Source organism: Myripristis murdjan, chromosome 10, assembly GCF_902150065.1.
Source record: "Myripristis murdjan chromosome 10, fMyrMur1.1, whole genome shotgun sequence".
NCBI lineage: Eukaryota > Metazoa > Chordata > Actinopteri > Holocentriformes > Holocentridae > Myripristis > Myripristis murdjan.
In genome coordinates this window covers 26,117,732-26,140,944 of record NC_043989.1, presented here as the reverse complement: position 1 = coordinate 26,140,944, position 23,213 = coordinate 26,117,732, and the positions used below count along the sequence as shown (strand labels likewise).

Genomic DNA, 23,213 nt, shown 5'->3' with positions numbered 1-23,213 from the left:
TAATTATGTCAGTTTCACACAAATGTATAATGGGATAAAACGATAAAGTGATGACATTTTATATCCAAGAGGTTAAAGGTCAACTTCACTGTGACATCATAATGTCCTGCAAAAACACTTTTCTGGCCGCCATTATTCTGCATGATGTCTCAGTATTAGCACTTGACTTGCTCTCCCTGGATGACAACCAGGACAGGGGGCCTCCTGCTCCTCTGGTGGTTCACCTCATTGGTTTTGTTGACCTTGAGCTTCAGCTGACTATTGTTGCACCTTGTGACCAAGCCCTCCATCAGTCCTCTGTACTCTAAGTGAAGACAGCATGTTTCTCACTCGAAATTATATGCTTCAATCATACATGTAAATGTAGCGATATCTTCCGTTTCACCAGAATATACACTTGATATCTTTTATAAAATTCCCTCAAAGTCTTCCCTACAAATATCTTATGAGTCTGGACAGAAATGGCTGGAAACCGCAACCTGACTGGTTGGCAGAAGATTGCAACTGCGAAGCAGTAATTGTAGTTTCTTAAAAATATGAGGTTCATTCCTACAGATTATTTCAATTATGAACGGATGTCATGTTACCATTATCATTTTGAAACTAAGACTGTACACTTGTCTGGCTGGTTAATATTTACTGGGCCAGCATAAGCATCGTACCAACTTGTTTTTGCATTGTGCTTCCATCAGGATGTGAAAAAAACAAGGTACTAGGAAATACACATGTAGTGTAGACATACATGTCTTATTATGCAATTTATAAGACTATATAAGACAATATATGTATTGGTATTTATACCTTGGTACAAAATATGAAAGCAAGTAGATCATGGTTCAATTGAAAGACCAAGAACCAAAATAAATAATATAACAAATGAATAGAAAATATTAAAAGTAGGTCAGTCTTGGTTCAATTAAAGGGCATAGAGAACTGCAGGCTGATAATTACTATCATATGAATGCAAAACAGTATACATACATTTCCAATGGGCATTACATTCACAGAAAAATATTTCAAAAATTGATAAAACAAAACAAAAGTGGTGCAGAATGGTAACCCAACGATGAGCCTGATGGTACGTGTCCACAGGATCCGTCATTTCCATGCTTCCCATTCATTGTCTATGTAGGCAGCTGTGCAATGCATTCTGGTAACATCGTGTTGTGTTTTGAGAGACAGGGCGTCACTTTGGTGTATCCTCATTTGCATAAAGTTGAGGTCTAGGTTACTTTATGCAAATTATGAGCATCTGGTGTGACTCATCACCTCTGGAAAACTCCTATGAAACTTTTACACAAACCATCATCGATGTAAAATAAAGACAGGTTTTATTTCTCGCCTCAGATGTTTTCAGAAGCACATTTCGGTGAACTGTTATAATAATCATAACATCAAATAAGGTCATAATATCAAAGGAAGTTCTGAAAAGAGCCGCCATATTGGTCCAGTATGAAATTCAGGACAGGACAGGCCACTGCGAAGCGTTTGTCTAATCAGGCACAGCTAGGAACTGTTTGCATGGTTATGGGAGAGAAGAAATGTCAGTCATCAGGGGCGACATGCTCATCAAGCGTCCAAATCTGGGAAGTGGTGCGACACGTACCGTCAAGTACACACCCCAAATGGACACCGACCATAAGACAACTTTAAGATAAAAATAGAAGGCTAGTGGTATAGCAGTCTACATATGATAAAGCGAACAAAATGTTTAACTTACAAAAAAAAATAACATTGTGTTGGCTTTCTCTAAAGACACTTATTTTCCCTTTCCTCTGTAGTGTGTGAGGCTGGGTCATGCTGAATGCACCGGAAAGAACCCATATACCTCGTACTGTGAAAATAAAGCGTTTGTGCATGTGTTCATTGTTGTTTTTAAATGTCAACATCTGTTTTTTAAATGCAAATTAAAAAAAAAAAAGCCAAAGTTTTATTTTAGTCTCCCTCCAGCCATTGATTAACTCCTAAAAATCATCTCTGCTCATCAATATCACATATTTAGAAGTTTTTCCCTGTGAAAATATCCCTTTGTGCCTTAGATATAACTCTACACCTTGCCCTCATTAACTATACGTGGATCTATGAATATGTAAAAAATCCCCGCCCACCCCATGTCTGCTCACACACTTTCTTGAAACGTGCACTACTTATCATAACTGATCATCTATCCATCTAAAAAAAAATTCTTTTTGAGCGAATTGCTTAGTTACATTAATATTGTTCATATGAAGCAGCCATGTTGTTTTGGTGTTTTTGATTTTTTGAAAATAAAACCCTCAAGTGCCCGGCGAGGCTGGTGCTAATGATATGGAAAGCACCATAGTGTCAGGTGACAGGATTGCTCCCTTAGGTTCATGACCTCGTAAACTGAATCTGAATCCGTCTTTTAGAGGCTGTCCTTGCTATTCTGCAGTTTCAAAGAGGAAATAAGCAGTCAAAGCCATGGCGTTGACTGCTTATTTCTCTCCTAATATGACTTGTAACGTATGAAAAACACCACGTGGACATGCAAGTTCTAAACATGGTTGAAAACCTAATTTTCATGTCTTTAAAACATTTTTTTTCTCAGTATCCTCATGTCACTACCATACAATCTTTTTTTCCTTTTCTCTGTGCACTCCCCATCACTCCGACTGCACAATTAGACTCTACACGATATCTCTTCTTTCTGCCTTTCTTTGCCTCACCCCTCCCTCATACCTCCACCTCTCTCCTCTACCTCTTTTCCTCCAACTCTTGCTTTAATCAAGCATCTGATCACAGACCCAGGAGGAGGCAGGATAATGAGATTAGACCTTAACATGTTTACACATTCTGATTTACATCTAGCGCTCCCTGTCTTTCTCTGCCTGGCCCATATTTCTCTATAACCCTCCTCTGTGGTTTTTTTTTTTTTTTTTTTTTTTCATTTTTTCCTCTATCCTCACATCTTAGACTCCCCCCAACCCCCCATCTCTCTCTCTTCCCCCAGTTTTTCTGCCTGCCTCTCACTGCAGTAGCGGGGTAGATTAAAAGTCACTTTGTGCGCCCGCCTCGTTTACCAATAACCAATCATGTTATCCTCTCTGCACTGCCGAGGTGTTTAGGCTGAATTCCAACGCAGCTGTGTCAGTTATGATTCCCTCCATTTAAATGGTGGTCTCATACATAATCTGGTCTATCATTCTGCCCGTTTTGCCTGTTTTGCATGGGACTGTGGCTGCAGCGGTGTTGTTGGGTGTGTAGCACATACAGGCCGTAGAACTTCTCATGGTGGCGTCGGTACGGTATGTGCACACGCACTGTACACAATGACTGACCACCATGTTGAATGTTCCTCATCTAGTCATCTGTCACCGAAATCACCCTCCATGTAGCAAGGCATCAGCCTCCCTCCATGTCACATGATACTCTGAGAACCAGAAAACCACTCTGCTCTAAACACACTTGAGCTCTCCAGACCAAAAGACTGCTTTTGAGGCGATCACTGACGGAATTTGCAGAATTCACACAGGCGTTAGCAGACAGCCCTAAGAGGAAGCAGAAGGTCTTTGCCATAGGGGAAATGAAATTATAAGTGCTTAGCAGGAGGGCCCTATTGATCCACTGTGACGGAGATAAGGTGAGTGAGCCAATTCCAAATGTCTGTAATCCTAAACGACATCCGCTGTTTCCCAGGAGGCGTGCGGTGCTCGTTTTACATAATTGGCCATTTCTCCACGTAATTGGCCAATAATGCACACTAAACTCATTTGGAATTTCTCTTAAAGTTTGGTGCAGAGGAGGGTCCATTACCAAATGGCTCTGTGGGAATAACTGTAGCCTCAGCATCAGGCATTGATGATATAATTTTATTTCATCCACTTCTATTTTTAGCCTGTCAGCTCTTGCATACACCAGGGAAACTGTTTCTTTTACAATTTATATTTTACACACAAGACTGAATACCTTTAAAGATACAGTGAATAAGTCTATGAAATACTGTAATACCTAGTGGGCTACTGCCAGGCAAATGAAAACCTAATTAGATTCAGAGGTTTGACAGAAAATAAGAATTCTTCTCATCTAGTGTTACAAGTTCTCAGATCTTGCCCTCTCGCTTGTCTGTGGAGTCTGGCGCAGGCTCAGAAATAGTTTATGCTTCCTATAGATCTTTTGCTGCATCCTTACTCAAACTTCTATTTTTCTATAGGTCATTGAAAAACCCACCTCTGCAGTTCGTAAGGTCACTCTGAATCGCAGTACATGGTAGTAATGACTTTGTGGGAGACAGACTAAAGACCAGTATACAGTAACAATAAGAGCAGTGTGGGACTGCTCAACATTAAGAACTAATGTCTATGTGTCCCGGGTGGGTTATATTTGAAACCCTAGCACACAAACAAGCCATCCTACGCCTTGTAGAAGCAAACCCCATGGCTCTCTCCTGACTGTAGCTACACCACTAGTACTACGGTTAACCAAAACTCAACTTGTTGCATCATTTAAAAAAAAAAAAAAAAAAAGCATCATCATCATTGATCCTACAGATTCTGACAGCTGACAACAGGCTTTGTGTTCCCAACCTACACAGCCACCCGAGCAGAAAACATGGACATGACAGAAGGGAAACACTGTTGTATTAAGCTGGATTTGAGTCGAGGTTCATTTTAAGGCTTTCAGACAGCCATATTAATATGGAAGATGGGCCTGTCGTATGAAGTTACCCAAGTATTACAGTGTTGCCATTACTTTGGTTTGGTGCACAAGACGTGTGGTTGGTATTGGATAGTGATGCTGTTAGATGCTGCTAACCATCATCGTGGTTAGTTTGGATCTATTATCTACTTGGATTCTTTCTTTTTGGTCTTTACTTATTTATATGCATATTGATCATAATAACATTTTGATACATGAAGCATACCTTCTAAAAGTAGAAAGCTCAAAGAAACAGTTCTCGCAAAATACAAAAAAAGATATTTTTTCACCTACCCCATGTGCATCTATGAATCTGGATAGTTTGTGTGATTTGGCAAGGTTTCCGGTCTGGTTCCCTTTACCCTGATACAGTGGGCCTGTATGGGTGTTCATCTGTGTTGCTCCAATGATACAAAATTTAGATATGGAAACACTCAACAACAACAGCTATCTCCAAAAACAGTGACACAGATACCAACATTATTCCTTAGTCCTCAGGGGTGAAAAGTTGTATTGTGAACTATTTCTTGCCAAAGAACATCCACAAACTGTATCTATTCATGTCTAATTGATACTCAGTGGCAGTGGATTGATATGGTTTGCCAGTGTTCTTCCCATCCGTGTCATTGTTTTTGAAAAGAGCCGTTACTGTGGAGTTTTTCCACATGGGAATTTTGGATGAATTTGGGCTCCACAAAAGAATACCCATCCATCCTAATTGTATTGAGGCACAGAGATGCAGAATGGAAACCTCACCAAATTACACGGCAACTATTTTGAAAGGAAAGACTGCACAATGACTATGTTGGAAAACTTCTTCTTCTTCTTCTTTTTTTTGTATTTTGTATTTTAAAAATAACTGCAATTGCTTCAAGTCCTAAGTCACGTCAGTGGCATGTTTAGGTAGATTGCAATAGTACCTTTAATGTTGTGAGCCCACTGCTTTCTGTTCAAAAAGGCACCTTAAAACATTTGAATTATGTTACTTACTGATACATTACTGCTTTTAAATAATACTAGAAACAGGCATACATTTTTGGCTGCATATACAGCAGTTTTGATAAATGCCTCAGGTAAAGCTATATAAAAAAAGTATGTTTACACCTGTCTCAGTTTTATTGCATGGTAGGCATCATAGGGAGGTACACAGGTCAAATACAGCCTGGAGGAGATTTTGCATTTGGTTGTATGTGTGTGTGTGTTTTGTGCACAGTTATGGCTGTGTGATCAAAAACCTCTCAAGATTGTGGTGATTCAAACCTTTGAAGAAGGTTAATTCTTGCTCCCGCCACTCCCTTTCTTCATTCACGCTCTAGCTCGCTCATCCACTGCCGCTCTCTCTCTGTCTTGTCTGAAACCAGAGCTGACTGTGACTCTGCTGAGTGCAGTCTTCTGGTTGTGTCTTTTAATAAATGTTTTTATGGCCTCTTTTTGTGTTCATGGCTCTTTACTGGTGATTTATGTCCATGAAGTAAACAGCATGAAAAATAAATCAGCAGCTCAAATTATTAATAAAACACTGGGTTAGCTCAATATTTAGCACCCTGAAGGTTCTGCTCCCACTCCTAATAGAATGATTGTGGCCTTGCGTCCTACTTGTGCCGGGTATAATTCCAGTTTTGGGTCAAGAGGGGAAGGTTGTTTTTTGATAATTGAAATGGAGCCCTGCTTCTCTTGAGTGAGCGATAATGAGTTTCTCTCACACCAATCTTGCAGGCTTTAGTGGAGTATCAATTTTGCTTTGTGTTAAGTTGAACTGGTGTTTTATTTTGCACAGGCAAATAGATGCAGTAGCAATGTTGCGGGTTCAAATGTGCCCATGGTCTGTGTTACATGTTATATGCTGTCTTTGTTCTTTATTTCTTTACAAAGTATATTGGTTTTCCATAATGGATGACGACAAGACATTAACCTGGCAGCTGATGGATTATTGCTATTTCCACTTAAATTACCTTATATAGAGATTGTGTTTCTATTTGAAAACAGTTTAGCTTCCATTTCTCTTGGACTGTGGGGACAAACAACTACAATACTAGTCTCTCTTTAGAGTTGGCTCTATCTCCGTGCACAGCCTGTGTTCGGCTCCAGCTTGTCTTGGTGTGCAGCCAGAGGGCGAAGAAGCCACTGTGACTATGATAAGGAAGGCAGGGTATTCCCTATACTCCACACACACACACACACACACACACACACACACACACACACACACACACACGTACATGCACACACACAGAATCTTTGCCATCCAAAGCTCTGCCAAAGGACCTAGCATTATTTATTAAGACAGGGGTCACCATGTCTTGGGCTTGGTTTACACTGCCAGCTCAAACCTGATGTACTCCAATCAAGTATAGATCTGATCCTACGCCCAGGGTGACACTTCATGTGTATGACCCGTACACTGATGTCTAATGATCTAAATGTAGGCCTTTGACTTGTGAATGAATTACACATCCAACACTTGAACATACTGTACCTACATCAAGCAAAATAAAGAAGTCTTCTGTAGGCTATACATTAACAGCTAACAAAGTGACAGAAGTTCAAAATCCACTTTATCAAGGTTGTCTAGCTGGTAAGGTGTCTGAAGTATTAGTGGAGGAGACTCTCAAGAAAGCTTGTCTTTAAAATAGGCTGTACTTTGTGGAAGCTAAACAATGAAAAGTGTCCTGGCATCTTAATTATAAATGACAAAAAAATCAATTCATTCTTAAATGGACATAGAGAAATCTCAGGTCTAGTCATGCCTTTGTGTTCGTGTTGAGCATGGACCTGCAGCCTTGGTCTTTGCAATTTTGATAAAATTGCAAAAATTGCTTTGAAAAAATACTTTATTTTAGATGAATGATGCGACTTGCATAGGCCACATTTAAGACAGCTTTCAATGATCTATGATGAGAGAAGGCAATGTTGGCACAACCACCAGCAAAAGATGAATAATCAATAACTATAATCATATGAATTTAAGTGGAAAAAAATCAATAAGTCAAGGTTAATAGTCGGCTGGTGATTTTCTGCTGTTCAGATAGCTCGGCTACCTGTGAATTTGACTGCAAAGTTGAAGCAAACCCATTCCACTCATTTAAAAAGTGAAGCAGCCACATTCATCAACCCACAGTGCCCTAATTTCTTTCCCACGTTGATGTAAAATGCATCATTTTGTAGATCTGAACTTGCTCTATTGTAAAATGGGAAAAATAAAACATGTTCTCAGTTCCATAAAGAGACAATTTACTAAACTTTGTAATGCATAAATGTTAGAGTTTCTCTGTGCAGATGGCAGTGAAAAGCATACCTATAGCCTATCCCTATTGGCACTAAAAATTAGATCGGTGCTGGCGAGACTAATAGAAAGCTGATGGAGCGATGCCACACCTAGCTACCCGTTTGTTTGTTCCCAAAGTATTTTATTGATCTGTTTATGAAGATGCTGTTGGCATCCAAAATCAATTTTAAATCAGGGGGGGAGAGTGACCACATGATGCCACCTTCAACTGCAATATAAAATGTTTGTTAGTGCAGTCCTCTGGGATATTATCACACAGAAATAATGGTGAAATTGCAGCATATCTAAGTTATGGTGCCATTATGGAAGTGCTATTAGATTACTGGTGCATTTGTAGCGAGATGAAAATGAGATGCCTTACAATGTTCATAGAATTGCATTACATTGCCTGGCTATCTCACTCGGTTAACAATGTGTGATTGTAATCAAACAACTGATGATTGCAATCCAGAACGAAGATGAGTGAAATCAAATGACCACCACAGCTACTGGGCTGTGTCTATGAGAGCGGTGCACACTGTTAGAAAGCACATTCAGACACAGAATGCTAAGAATACCCTATCATTCTCCTGTGGCTACTTTGTGCACTCGGCTTAACATTCCTGTTTTGAGGGGAACAAAGGTTTCCACGTCTCTGCGGTGAGCGTTTTTCCCCTGATCGCCTTCATGTTGGTGCAGTAGGTAGACAGGCTGCTGATGTACAGTAAGTCCCTGGTGAGCTGCAGGCCAAGGGCTGCAAGGGGGGACGGGGGTGGAGGGGACGAGAAGAGCTGATGCATTTCCTCTGGACCCACACACACACACTGTCAGGTGGTGGTGGTGGTGGTGATTTGTCATGTAAGTGTGTGCTCGGCAGTGTGTGTGTGTGTGTGTGTGTGTGTGTGTGTGTGTGTGTGTGTGCAGGCTTGATAGCATGCATATATGTGGACCTACAGGTTCTCTCTCTCACACACACGTGCAAATGGCAAGTGCTGGCAGTGACGGTAATTTGCTATCTGATATGCCCTCCGTGCCCCCGCAGCAGAAGAATGGTGAGGTCTCCCGTGACCGGTGTGTTTTCTGTCTGCAGCAGCCCCAGTCCTCTAGCTTATTGTCTTTCACAAATATTCATCATATTACAAATATATAATATACTTATATTTATTCATTTTCAAATATGCAGATGTTTTCATCATTTTTCAAAAGCATCCACTTCAATTACATTCCTTCACTTTTTTTTAAACAGGCAAATGCACCAATACTATACCATACTATACCATACTAAATGCACCATCTTACTAAATGCACCATCTGCACTCCTCCATGTTTAATCATTTTATTTTTTATACAATCAATTAATCAATCAAGAGGGAACCACATTTTAATTTCATTATACAACCTGTTGTATAATGACCAATAAACTTCCTTGTATCCTTGTAAATACAGTAAAAGTGACTGATAATATTTAGGCTATGTTGGTGAGGTTATGGCAGGTCATTGGACTGTGGGCCTACATTCTGTCATTATCTGTTCATTTCTTCATTTATTCCTTAAAGTGCTTCTTATTTAAAGCTGCAATAATCAGATTTGCTGGGGGCCGATTTAGTTAAGGACCGTTTGAAGTCAAGAGTCCTAGAGCCTAGAGTCTAAACAGTCCTCATTTTTGCAATTTCAATTATTGGAGCTTTAATGATATTATCGGGGAAGCCTGCCAAAGTGAAATAGCAGTTGCCAAGGATTTATTTCAGGTGCTCTGATATTTGAAGCTGATGTGCAAATCTGATGTTTCTTGTCAAAACACTCAAAATTCAAGGGACTGGAAATGCCACAGTATATTTTTTGAGGTGCTAACTGATATCTAGGTGTTATTTGAGATAGGCAGTAATGCAAGGCATTACCACTGCATGTAAGTGCATATGTTGGATTGATGTTTTAGATGCTAAATCAACCATTTTCCTTTTTCTGAAGCTCTGTGTAGTCCGATTAATTCCACAGATACCTTTCACTCCCTCTCCGCTGGACTCTCCACTTAATGCACCCCACTTCAAACTTTCAAACTAATGCTGTTAAACGCTGGAGGCATGCTGAACTACAAAGACCATAATTCATTGCACCTATGGTGTGAGCCATAAGTGCCATAGGTGCAAAAAACAGTTAGTGCTCCAAACTGAATGGGCTATGTTAGGAAGTATGTTAAGCAGCTAGCCTGTGTGTAATAGCTTTATGTTATATTTACCTGAAGCAACAGTACTGGCATGGAGTACACTGTAGTAGTCAGCTGGTGATATCCTCTGTGGCTGACACTCCGCTGAGAGACTTCAGTGCTTGAAAATAATGAGAAAGAGGCTTACAAGGAATGTCAACAACAACCCTCTGACCACCTTCATCAGCAAAGAGTTGCTGTACACACACTCTGTGTAAACACATGTTAAGAGCCCAGTCCGCAAATTGGTGAGTTCAATCAGAGTGCTGGATGCTCACACTGCCTTCTCAGAGGAAACGGCTGCCCAGCTCCTGAATTACAATATTCATATGTCCACGTGGTCAGTGAGGAAATCTGAGCGAAGACAGCAGTGATGGATGCCTGTGGCTGGATCCAGGCAAAGACCACGGAATCAGTCAGCCAGCCAGCCATTCTGTCAGGTTCAGGAGGGTAAATTACCCGGTAAAATCCAAAACACCACAGTGGGAATTAAATATTTAAGGCTAAATTGCAATGATTTAACCATCTGCTATACTGTAGCACAAAAAAATCTATAATTTTAACTAAATCCAATCACGTACAGATTCGGTGCAAACCATTATGAAAACGTGGGAATTTACTGCATAGACAAGGGAGACTTTGGATGAGAAAAACAGGATTATATAAGAATCTGAAGGGAATTATATTCTTTAAAAATGTATAAATTGGTAAGAGTCATAAAACCAGAGTTTCCATGTGCTATTTGTGAATATGCCTTGGATGTAAAAATAAAAGGGTAATTTGTGGTGACCTCAATGTCCAGATCCCAAATTATTTCTGTTTTGCAAAATGATGACCCAGCGCTATCTTTACTCTTTAAATAGAGGACTGGAGTGGTAAAAGCTGCAAGATATTGGCTCATGTATCTATCTGTTCATCTGGTTATAGCCTCCTAATCTTAACTCCATCTGTGTTGTCTTTCTTAGTCTTGTTCTACCTGTTCTATTGGAAAGCAGAAACAACAACAACAACACAAATAGAACGTAGGCCCCTAACTGTGTAACAGCTCTTTAAAATACCAATTTAACATTTCACACGCTTCCTGGGGCTTTCCAAACCACTTGAGCATAAAGATTTATCTCTTGCTTGTATTATGCAATTTTACCTGCCTTTGTGTGCTCTGTTTATTTACAATAAAGTCTCATAATGAATGCACGCTGTATCTTGATTTGAGCAGCTGAATGGATTTTTGTGTGTATTTTTTTTTTTTCAGGCCACGATGGTAAGGTCTTTCCATATCTTGATAGACAGACAGGCACAACTAATGCAGGCAGTATTGGGTAAAAAGGCAGGCACATCTAAAACTTTAAGGCACATTACAGTGGAGAGCAGCTAGATTGGCAGGCTGACTGACTGGCAGAGCAGCAGGCAGACGCTGCTCCAGACAGGTTTGGCAGAGAACAGGGTAAACAAACAATTATAAAGACAAGAAAACACGCGGTGTCATTGTTTGTAGTGCGGGTAGACATATATGTTTCATAGAGACAGACAGGTAAATACAGTAAACAAAGGCAGAGGCGAAGGCAGACGGACAGGCTTCTAGACAGCTTGTGGTGGCTTGCTGGCAGGAGCAGGACACACCTGCTTGTTTGGCATGTCAGGGCCACTCCTTGCCTGCCACTGTTTACTCAAAGCAGCCTATCACCTGCTTTACCTAACTGCTGCAGGCACCTATGGCTTCGTGCAATTCACTTGAGAATAATCAGGTATTTTCTGTATTTCAGCCAGTATTTCATCCAGCCATGGAACTTTAAATGATGCCTTAAAAGTGAAATCCAACACCAAAATCAAACATCCCCACTGGGCAATATAGATAAAAACTTTCATGGTGCTATAAAGCTGTAGCAAAAAGGCCAAATTGATACTTTTTTTTTTTTTTTTACCTGGATCTTGATACTTTTTTATAACAGAGGAGAAAAGTTTGTGATAGCCTATCTGACAAGTCCATTTTAGCAGGACATTACCTCCATTCCAAACTATATGTGAAGCATCTGGAGCTGTATTATCAGAAATATCTCTTCACGAAAGTAGTATTAAAGTTTGTCATCGTGTCAGACAGGTCTCTACAAAGCCCAACCATAAGCCTGAAGCATTTCTTTAGCAGAATAACATCACATTGCAAGAAGAAACACATACACTGGAAACTAGGCTATGACTGACTATAGAATATGGAACATCTCTGTGGTCCTTTTCAAGATTTCTTCCATGTTTTCCCTGTTACATCTGGGCTTTTTCTTACCCGCTATGTGGATTAAGTTAGTGGGTGTCGTCCTGTTTGTTGTAAACTTGTTGGCACATAAAACCCTTTGAGATTTGGTGAGTAACAGTGATACTGGGCTTTAAATAAACTTGAACTAGAAAATCAAAGCAATTTATACAGAGTTTCTCCTGTCCTGCTATATTTAAGCAGGTGCTGATATACACCTGCCTGTTACTTTTTGGGGCATCTGCAGAGTGTGAGTGGGCCTAATAGAGAGAGTGCAGGGCTGTGCCATGGGGAGTGAGAGAGAAGAAGTATTACATGCAGTGTTAGGTCAGACAGGTGCAGGACAGGCTTGCAAAGAGCAGCGAGGACACGCTAGAGCAGTCTGCTGGAAAGCTTTGCAAACCCCCTTAACCTCTGCACTGTTTCCACACAACACACCACACACCAAAGCACTAGAACACACACACACACACACACACCTAGGAAAGACCTACAGTAAATCTACAGTACACTCTTAAAGGGATATGCAAATATCACATCAGCAAATATGATGGGAATATATGGTGATATGATAGGCCATGTAAACTACCTTAAAGTATGATAAGGTTGCAGTAAAATCAAATCTGACTCCATTATGGAATAATATTATAGGAATATTATAGAGATACCACAAGATCACTGTTGACTCACTGTTGAGTAGAAGCAGCACTCTGCAATTTATTACAGGAATACTCGCGCCACACACACACACACACACACACACACACACACACACACACACAAGCATGCACGCCCGCAATCGTGCAGTTAATCAACAAAATTAAAGTGATATCATCGTCATGAAACACTTTTTCACAAGTTTAGACGAATTGTCCAAATTGCCGCCTTTGGGCCTTTTTTTTTTTTTTTTTTTTTTTTTGCATTTGAGCAAGAAATTACACCCCCGTTTGCTTTATCGACAGCGACGAATGACTGAAGACTTTCAGGATCAAGGCCGCTCTGATTACCCGGCGTTGCGTCAGTTTCTAGAAACAAGTAAATGAAGAGTGATTGCGCTCATTAACTCATTCATCATCAATATGGGGAATATGCCCCGTCATCTGCGGTGTCAAGCCGAAGTGAAAGAGTTAATGATGCGGAGCTGAGCCAGTTGGTAACGCGTTACTCAGTGAGGCACCACAGTCATGGCATTACTTTCCCATAAAAAGCAGCGCAGTGAACGCAACTTTCAATTTGAACGGTAGAAAAATCACGTGTAGTTGTTGCTTTGGTTGTCATTCCTTTTAAGTATCAGATGATAATTTATTTATCCACTAATAATCCCACATCTATCCCTCAATTAGCTTTTTTATGATAAAAGTTTTGAGGGGAAAAAATATGGAGCAAAGTGATAGGACACACCGGGCATCATTAGCTCCTGTGGTCACTGGTGTAAGGTGTTCCAGTTATCCGGGATTTTGGATGTAAAATCGGCAGTTTTGGTGTGGAATGAGAGGGGGTGACTTGTAAAACATGTAAGGAGTAGTGTAATGAGCTTCTATCACCAGTGGGTTAGGTTACAAAAAAATCACATGGATTTAAATAGACAAATAAGTAATGTTTTACAGTTTGGATTAACACTGCTCCACAGGGGAACATAGCCTACATGTCGCCTCTCTCTGCTGGCTTTTGCTTTTCGCATTGTATGGGTAGGAGGAGCCGCTTTCCTGTGATTGTCTGGCTGCTCCCTCTCTCTCTCTCTCTCTCTCTCTAGCTCTGAGCCTGTCTCTTTCCCTCCCTCGTTCTTCCAAAGTTGAATATTCAGCTTGCCTGGGAGCTGTGTGCCAGCGGAGCGGTGCGCACCGGGCCGGTTTTGCTGGGGTGTTGTTTGTGCGCCGCGCCGCGCCGTGTGGAGCAGACCTGGGGAAAGGACGGAGTCCCTTTAAGCCGCCTCGCCTCCGCCGTTCAACCTCTCCCTCTCTCTTTCTCTCCTCCCTCCCTCCTTTAGTGTTTCATCCAACTTCATTTTGGGCTACTTTCAAGATGACAGAAGAAAGGAGAGTTCGGCATATAAAGCTGGTAGGTGTCTGAAACCCCTCCCCTCCTCTCCGCAGAGAGAGAGGTGTCTGGCTCGGTCTCTCCGCGCCGGCTTCAGGTTCACGGCTGCGCTCCGACGCGTCGGGGCTGACAGAAGCGCTCGGTGAAATAGAAACGGGAACCAGTGATTACTTTCTTAAATCATCCCATGGGAATTTTCTTGAGCTCTTTGCCGTAAGCTTTTCCTGAATGGACACCAATCAAACGCGCACGAACATGACAGAGGTAGGCTGCTGGTATAATCTTTAGCCATAAGGCTCCAAACTTAGACTTGGCGTTCTCTGTTAGGGCTTTCTCACACGAGTGAGCCCCACCTGATACGATGTCCATCCCGCTTGGAAATCTTTTTTTTAAGTTGTTGCTTTAGTATTGAATTGCAATCACAGGCACAGTTGTGAGAGTGGAATCTGAGAAACATATGATTGTCCTAGTTTAGTCGTTCCCATTCACTTATGATGAATTTACACCGTCCTCTGTTTTGGCGCATGGGGGTCCCGAAGTACCCCTTCCTCCGGGACCCCAGAGGGTCCCCGGACCCCGCTTAGGGAAGCGCAGCTTATTAGGGAACAGTACTAACAAGCACATGTATCCCTCTAGTCATATTCGATTTTATGTATTCGTGCGTCTTGCCCGTGAGACTCAATAAGCTGAACGTTTGCGCTCTGAAACACAAGACACTTGTATGAAAAAAGAAAAAGAAAAAAAAAACTACTATTGTGAATTTCTTACAGAGACTTACATTGCATCTGATAGTGAGTTTATAGTGACCATATGGTACAGTATTATTATAATCCTACAGGGACTTACTGGTTTGATGTGATACTTGTGCAATATCCTTATTAGCCTAAATGTTTCATGGGATTTTTCACAGGACATTGCATGGCATGAGCTGATTATTGTTGATAATTTCAACAAATGGTTATATCTGACCAGAAATGCATATGCCATTTGTAACATGAGCAGATGAAACCCAAATCTTGGCTGTCTGATTTGAATTGATCTAAAGCACTGGATCAGGATTATTCAAAATCACATCACAAATTGTTTGCCTTTGAACAGCAGTGAATGAGAAAGTGGCCACCGGTGCATTTGCATTCAGAATAATAGCCTGGCAAAGTGTGACGAAAAGCGCAAAGTTGTCAGTGAAGTGCTCAAGTGTCACCGCACATAATTCAGCCTCATGCTGACTGGCAGACATGGAGCCGACATGTTTTGCGATGATCTGACTGAGCTCAGCTGACAGCATGAGGGAATGCGCATGTTGTTGAGCTGGTTTGGATGGTGCTGCGCGCTCAAGTGTTCAAGCTTTAGTGCTGAAGGTCATATCAGTGATACGGGATAAACATCTGCCAAGAATGAGTCAATCCTGAGCGCTGGATTGAACAAATGGTGCTTGCTGTACTGCAGGGCAAATTTGATGTACTCTTCATTTTCCCATTAAACTTAACAGAAGCCATACAGCACAGTTTTCTACACACTGTCCACCCCCACAATCACCTATCACTCACTCCTCCTCACTGCCTTCACTCATGGGTTTGCTGCTTTTTTCAAATTTGGATCAAACACATCAAATCTTATCTAAGTTATATTTCCACATTGATACAGTCTGCCAGTCTCTCCCTCTCTCTCTCTCTCTCTCCCTCTCCCAGCCATTTGAGGGAGGCGAGCCATGATAGGGCAGACTAAGAGCACAAACCCCATCGGCCTCGTGCACTTCCTGTGAGTGCACTGTATACTAGCCCATGTTTACCCAGTCCCTGTCTTTGCTGTAAAGCCTGGGAGCTGCCCTGTCTCATACCATTACACAACATGCCTCATCAGGCCGATTACACATCGGCACACTCAGATACGCTCCCGTCTTGAACAGACAAGGACAGAGCTCTAGGCTGCCACTTCTACCTTCGAAAGCCATACGTTCTCTTTCCTAACCAATATAGCTGTCTTTGGGGTTGTTCTTTCCCTCGTTCTCAGTCTCTTTCTCTTTCTTTCTCTGTGTGTCTCTTGCTTCGTCTCCCTCTCTCATTCTGTCTGTGCATCTATCATCTGTCTCCTTCCTCCCTTATTCCATCTCTCACTCTCTCTCTCTCTCTTCCTCTCAGGAATGGTGGGGTGCTGTTCCCTCCCTTTGCTTCGAGGCACGTGGCAAAGCTCAGTCTTTTGTGTCTGTTTTGGTTGCTATTAACCTATTTTGTTTTGCCTTTTGTGCTGTAAAGCCTTGGCTGTTTACCAAGAACAGCCAGAGGACGGAGAGCAAGCAGTAGCTTTTGTAGTGCACAACGTCGCATTTCCAAGATATACACCATACTGTTTTTTTTTTTTTTTTAGAGAAGTGTTTTGTCAAAGAGGAGAAAACTCTCAGATTGAATTTAATGGATCGAGGAAGATCAAGTACCATTGCCAACTGAACACAGTTGTGGTGCTTTTAGAATTAGGACGCGTACGTGAACTGTGGTGTTTTACATTGGTCATGGTTTGGAGCACAAAAGACTTGAAATATTTTATTCCATTGCTGGTACTGCTAGACCATTTAATTTTAAGTGTGCGTGCATGTGTGTGTTGCTTTTCCTTTAGCGTTAAACTAAAAACAAGTATTAAAACAGAAAACAGATTACCAAAAATGACCGAAATTCTTTTGACTTTTGGTGCTAGTAGAGGCCGCTAATAACACAGCTGGGTAGTTTGCTAAACAGAAGAAACTACAATAGACTTGTCCTGAAATGTGTGGTCTAAAATCAGCTCTTCCCACCTTTACCGTGATATATTTTGAAGTTATTTTACAAAAGTTCTAGCGGCATATGTAGCAACTTTAACAAACCATGTTGGAGAAATGTTAACGTGTCAGCTGCCAAAGCCATATGGCAACAGGGTGTTTAAAGCCCCTGAAAACTTCTTAAAATGTCTTAACACTGTATGATTAGGGCCCGAAAAGTTATTAGAAACTGCACAATGCAGTCTTTGAAGGTGCACAAACTGAAATTGTAAAAATGAGGCAGTTTTAGATGCAACTTACCAAAACTGCAAGTCGGGCTGATGATGAGAACCATGTAGACTCTGGATGGAACCCCAGCACCTGCCCTGATGTGCGTGCACTAACCCATACTTAGTTGGAATCATGCAAACTCCACCATCAACGAATGTGCTTATACACATTTTTTGAGTCTAAGTGGTCCTCACTTCTTAAATCAACCCTCAGCAATTTTGATTATTTCAGCTTTATATCTTCTATTCAGTGTCAGAGGTCTTGAAAATATTGCAGTTTCTTGATGTGTTGTTTAGTGGCAAATCAGCCCAATCATGCAGGACAGCACTCTGGTACGTCAATTTGGTAAATTTCCATAATAATTTCAGTAGTGGCATGACTGATTAGCATAAGAAGTCGTCTGACCACCATGATACAAACTGATAAAGACCCAGTTTAAACCAGGAGTGTGTGTGCGTGTGTGTGTGTGTGTGTGTGTGTGTTTGGGCTGGTTAATGTCACACAGCAGTTGCTGATTCCGAGAGGAGCCGTGAAGCTGCACTCCTGATGGTTTAAAATCCTTGCCCTTCGCTCTACACCCCACCATTCGTCATGGCGTCCCAGCTCTCCACGACGAATCCAGACCACAGCGATTCCACTAATTCCTCTCAACGGTTCAAATAAATCATCTCAGCAGAGCAGACACGGTCCCTTTAATGAACAGGGCGCTCGTGAGGTTTTACCCTGGGCCGCATCGGCTGGGTGCATAAGGATAGTAAATGAGCTGAGAAAACCCTTCTGTATTGGCAAATGTTAAATCAGTGACTGAGCGCTTTGGTTACAATGAACTGCTGGGCCTCAGTGTTGGTGCTATTATTCATTGTGGCAGGGTTCTTTTTATTTGTCTGTTTATTATAGCAATAATACCAGAGGGTTTTTTTCCGGCATGTACGATGGTGAAGTGTCGGCGGCGCTGATGTAACCGCAGTCACAATGATCAAGGGTGCTGTGGCTTTTATACTACATTAACTAACGCGTTCAAAACAGTACAAACATGCACAAATCTAAAACAGAACAAAGGCGGAGAGACCATTAACAAGCTTCATGTAAACCACAAAAGTTGGCGGAGCATGGTTAGCTGCAGTTTATGGGAATTATGATGAGCACAGGTGGAGCGCATCTTTAACCGATCAGCTTGCACGGCTTAAACTGTCTCAGGTACTAGAACGGACTTACTCCCTGACAGACACCCAGCCCACCCCCGCCCCCCACCCGTCCCAGTCATAATAATAGCTTTTTGTTGGGGTGAGAAGACAGAGATATTAAATCCCTCCCTGCTTAGTAATTCATTCAACTTTAAATGGGAAGTAAGCTGCATCAGGGTATTTTAAGGCGCTATATTTAAGGGCAAGGAATGAAGGTTCGCTGAAGTTGACTTAATACCCAAAGCAGCCGGATTACTCATGATTCTTCATTGAAGCGCTTGAATTGCTCCTACAGGGTACGCTCTTGTCTTAGTCTGCTGTGATCTGTCCTGTTTGACTGTCATACATTATGAATGAAAAAACATCCCCCCTCTATCCCGAGCCGAAACTTATTTTCTGCAACACAAACAGAGTGAGGTGCATCACAAATAAGTGGCGCCGCATTCACCTCTTGGCCTCCTCCGTTCTTGTTTCCCAAGCTGGTCACAGTGAATCACGGTGCGCACCAAGCCATCGTACCTCAGCGACGGCAGATGTCTTCATCCTCTGTGTCTGTGCACGGTTAGAGAAGGACTGGAGGAAATTTCTTTGCATTGGGAAGACTGGACGTAATCTTCCAATTGAATTTTATAATGCTATAGATAATCCATGCATTCAGTGGTGCTAATGCACAATGTAGAGGTAATGAACCACCCATCATGAAGCAGACAGTGGTTACCTACATGGTGAGCATAATATCCTGCTTAAAGCATGGCCATTCACCATCAATACTGTACCCTCTAAAAAATTGTACTCAACTATTTTCATGTCTGACAATTTAGCAACAGAGATGCTGCCAGCTAACGTGGCTAAGTTTATTCAGTTGTGGATTTGCTAGAGTGGTGAAAATACAGCAAATATCTACACAAAACTGGTTTGACTAGCTCAGTATTGGTGTTAATGTGGATTGCTGGAAAATACTTGCACTAGTATGAACTGAACCAGACTACGTGGTGGTTACTCGGTTTGGATGCACGCCCTTCAGCCAGTCAGAAACGAGCATTCACGCGGACCATGCTATAATATAGCAATAAAGTGTGAACTTATTCATATTGGGTGTATCGGTGTGAGCACGCATAATTTCAGTGGCTATAATTGTGGAAAATACAGCAATTTAATACAGGTAATGGAGTGCATACATGAACAGAGAAAACAGTTTCCACTCAATAGATCTTGGGAATGAGCGTTTGGTGGGAATGGAGGCAGACATATCTTGAATGCATGGTGTGACAGCTTGGCTCCTGTTTTTGTCTCCACACTCCTTTGATCTCCCCGTTGCAGCGGGGGTAGCAGGTCCCTGCCAAGAGAGACATACTGTGTCCCCCAGATGCATTCGCGCTGCATGCAGAGTGGCAATGAGTGGTCACGCATGACACCACAAAGCTAAGTATTCTCCTTCTGGCCAAAAAGGATATTAATTGGATTTTATGGTTGTGTTGGTTGAGCATCTAGCATCTGTATGTACCCTAGGGAGCCAGAGACAAGGCCTTAATAACTGTTAGAAGTTGGTTTCAGGCTGGAGGAGACCAGTTGCACCCAGCTGGTCAACTGGCAGGCACAGCCATCTGAGCAGGACGAGGCAGACAGAAATAGGGCAGTGCATTTTGGGGAAAATCCTAAAAAAAAAAAAAAAAAAAAGCCCTTAATGCTCAGTGCTCTCAAAGCCAAGATAGACTGTCTGTTTTTAGGATCTTCAACCTTTATAGCCCAATAACTTCCAAATGAAAAGCCCTGTGTACTAAAATAACAGTTAGTGGAAAAAATGGATTTTGGGCCTACTTCAAACAGGCCTTCACATGATAAAGTCAGCAGTGTGTTTTAATGAGCTAGATTACAGGAGGGGATGAATTCAACAAAACATTAAAGATCCCTGGGAATGAGGCTATCAGACTGTCATAAGCCCGCTGTAATATCTTTCTTGACCACTAAGAGGCCACACACTTCAGATTGCAGGCTCAGTCAAAAACTTATTTTAGGCCAAAGTCATTTGTATAAATATATCAAGATGGTCTTGTCTGTAACATCAGTACTGAAGTGCTAGAAATGCACTTTGTGAGGTCAGCCGTTGCTTATAAGGCATTTTGAAGCTGTGTGTGTTCTCTATGCATGGCTTCTGAGGTCAGATGGCTAACTGGCAGTGTCAGAGCACAGAGCTTGTCCAGGTTCAATCCCAAAAGGAAAAGGAGTAAAAGCCAAAGGCTGCAGGCAGAGCCCCAGGCTTAACTCTGGGGCTCCAGGCCCAGCTGGTCTGGGTTCGGAAACCCTCTGAGGTCGGAGAGAGGGGGTGGAGAGTGGAAACAAACGCTTTGAAACACATCAAGTCTGGAACAAACTTGCTGAATGAAGTAGGACAGCAGCATGGCAGATACTTGTTGTCGCCTCTATGGCTTTGCCATCTCTTGTTTTGTTTGTTTGCTTGTGTTATTCTTTTACTTTTTGTCTTTGTTTCTTTCACTCCCGTCTTTGCATTCTTCCCTCCCCCTCTTGTTTTCTTCCCTTTTCCACTTCGCCTCTCTCATCTCAGTGTGTGTCATCTCGCACAAGTACAGACCGTTTCAAATTAAGATTAATGACAGGGTGTTATATACAAATGAATGTTGTACACGTGGATAACAGTTTACATGTGGTCCCAGTATAGTAAATAAATGCTATTGAGGAACACATGTGCAACATATGACAGGCTTTACTCTGAAGGTGCCTCTTTCTGTACTTCTCTCTACAATAACAGGTGAATCGTTAACACTTGACATTTTTTTTCCTGGAGTAAAGTTGCAGTATATTGGCTGTGTTCTCCTGGGATAAATAGGCACTGGGTTCTCTTTGGGTAAATGCAAATTGGTCAGAAAGTTTGAGTAACATGACAAGGCATCTGATTGCAGTGAAATCCCTTGAGGCCAAATCTAATTGTGCTGGATTGTTCCTGCAGTGGAGGTCTGTTTGCTAGAAAGCCGTGCTGTTTGAAACTTAATTAGCCAGGGGACTTTGCAGATTGAAGCTGATTGGACAGAGACATTGTCCACAATAATAATCACTTATTTCAAGGTGCGGTCCCACCAAGCATTAGGGTTTATTCAAAGTGTCTACGCCTGTAGACTTGATTCATCTGGACATGTGAGAATAATGGTGGCACCAAACCCCACTGTCTTCTAAGTGAACACAAGGTTTGATGGGTATAAGTAGGCAGATGCTGTCTACTTTGTGTAAACATTAGAGATGGGAAATTATGGAAAAGCACATAGACAAATCCATTATGCATGACCAATTCTAGCCAGGGACTAGATTCAGATTTGATTTGACTCCCATGTTGTCAGAAAGTCTGAGCTTGTGTGATGACAAACCTCTGCTCGCCAAACAAGCTCCTTGTGAGTCCATGTGACCTTTGTTTACAAGGCCTGGTTTGCTTGTAATTGGGCAGTGTGAATCCAAACAAACCAAATATGAAAAATGCCACAAAGTAAATTTTTCCAGTATTGTTGAGACCAAAGAAAACAAACTGCAGGTGTGATTGCGCCCTCAATGCGTCCTGTTAAACCGTAGAGAGGAATGCAATGCGCAGTAAAACACAGACGCACTAGGGGACTAAACACTCAGGATCCGCCCAGACAGGGGAGCGGGGGGGGGGGATTCTTTCCTACCCCAGCCCAACAGCAGCAGCTGAGGCTGAGGAGGCTGCCAGCCTCCCACTGCGCTAGTTAACAGCCAGCTGCCTGCGTACACTCCCACAGAGTCGCACGTGTTTCCCATGATCTCACCTGCTGGCACCAGGAGCCAGGGATCAGGCGGCCCACCCCAGAAGGCTCTCTTCTGGGTGCAGTACAATATATCACACTGCCTGTCTCCTCCATGGAAGTGTGTGAGGTGGGGGGATGCAGGAAGCTGTGTTAAACCACAGAACGGGAATGGAACTGTGAGCGGTGTATAGGGGAAGGTAAATGGATGGCTAACCTAGTTAAAACTTGAATTTTCTTATTTAATATTCTGAGAATTATCTTCATCCACAATCAAGATTTAAGAGTTCCTAAAAGTCAATAGCTATAATAAGATGGAGTTTTAAAGACTGAATTTTCCACAGTAAAACATTCCAGCAGGGCTAGGTGGGCCTTAGTTCCTCTTGTAGGTTAACAATATCATCTGGACTTTGGTAAGACCAACCAACTGTCCAGCAAAGTGAAAATATCCCGCTTGTTGGAGGTGAAATGCTGTAGAGCTCACTTGATAAAAACCTCCACTTTGGAGGCTTGTAGGAGTAGAGTTTATTTGAGGGCACAGCTCCATCCATCACATTGAAGCGTTTTGCTAGCCCTCACCTCCTCCAATGTCGATTGTTAAAAAAAAAAAAAATCCTTGGTAAAACGGTGTATTTATATTGAGGAACAACACCAGCTTGGCTCATGTTACTCCTCACTGTTCGATGGGGCTAACAGGTGTGGGTGAAGGCCATCAATCAAACATGGAATAAGAATAAAAACTGAAGTCATGTTCTGATTGGACCACCCCCAGTCTTACATGTGAAAGTAGTTTTGAATTTGCGGCTTTTTGAATTCCGTCCGTTTGAAGTCTCTTCG

The 23,213-nt window shown here is 42.0% G+C and overlaps 1 protein-coding gene across 3 annotated transcripts in view; it reads left to right on the top strand.

Moving 5' to 3' along the window:
- The first annotated feature begins 14,126 nt into the window (after positions 1-14,126).
- The window catches only part of mid2 (midline 2), a 124,284-nt gene continuing 115,197 nt past the window's right edge, over positions 14,127-23,213 (top strand). For 2 of the 3 annotated variants that reach the window (XM_030061661.1, XM_030061659.1), the window contains exon 1: positions 14,127-14,427. The gene's annotated coding sequence lies outside the window, so the exon portion shown is untranslated. Of the gene's footprint in view, positions 14,428-14,531; positions 14,671-23,213 lie in introns of those variants that run through there. The other variant, XM_030061660.1, reaches the window with a different exon arrangement.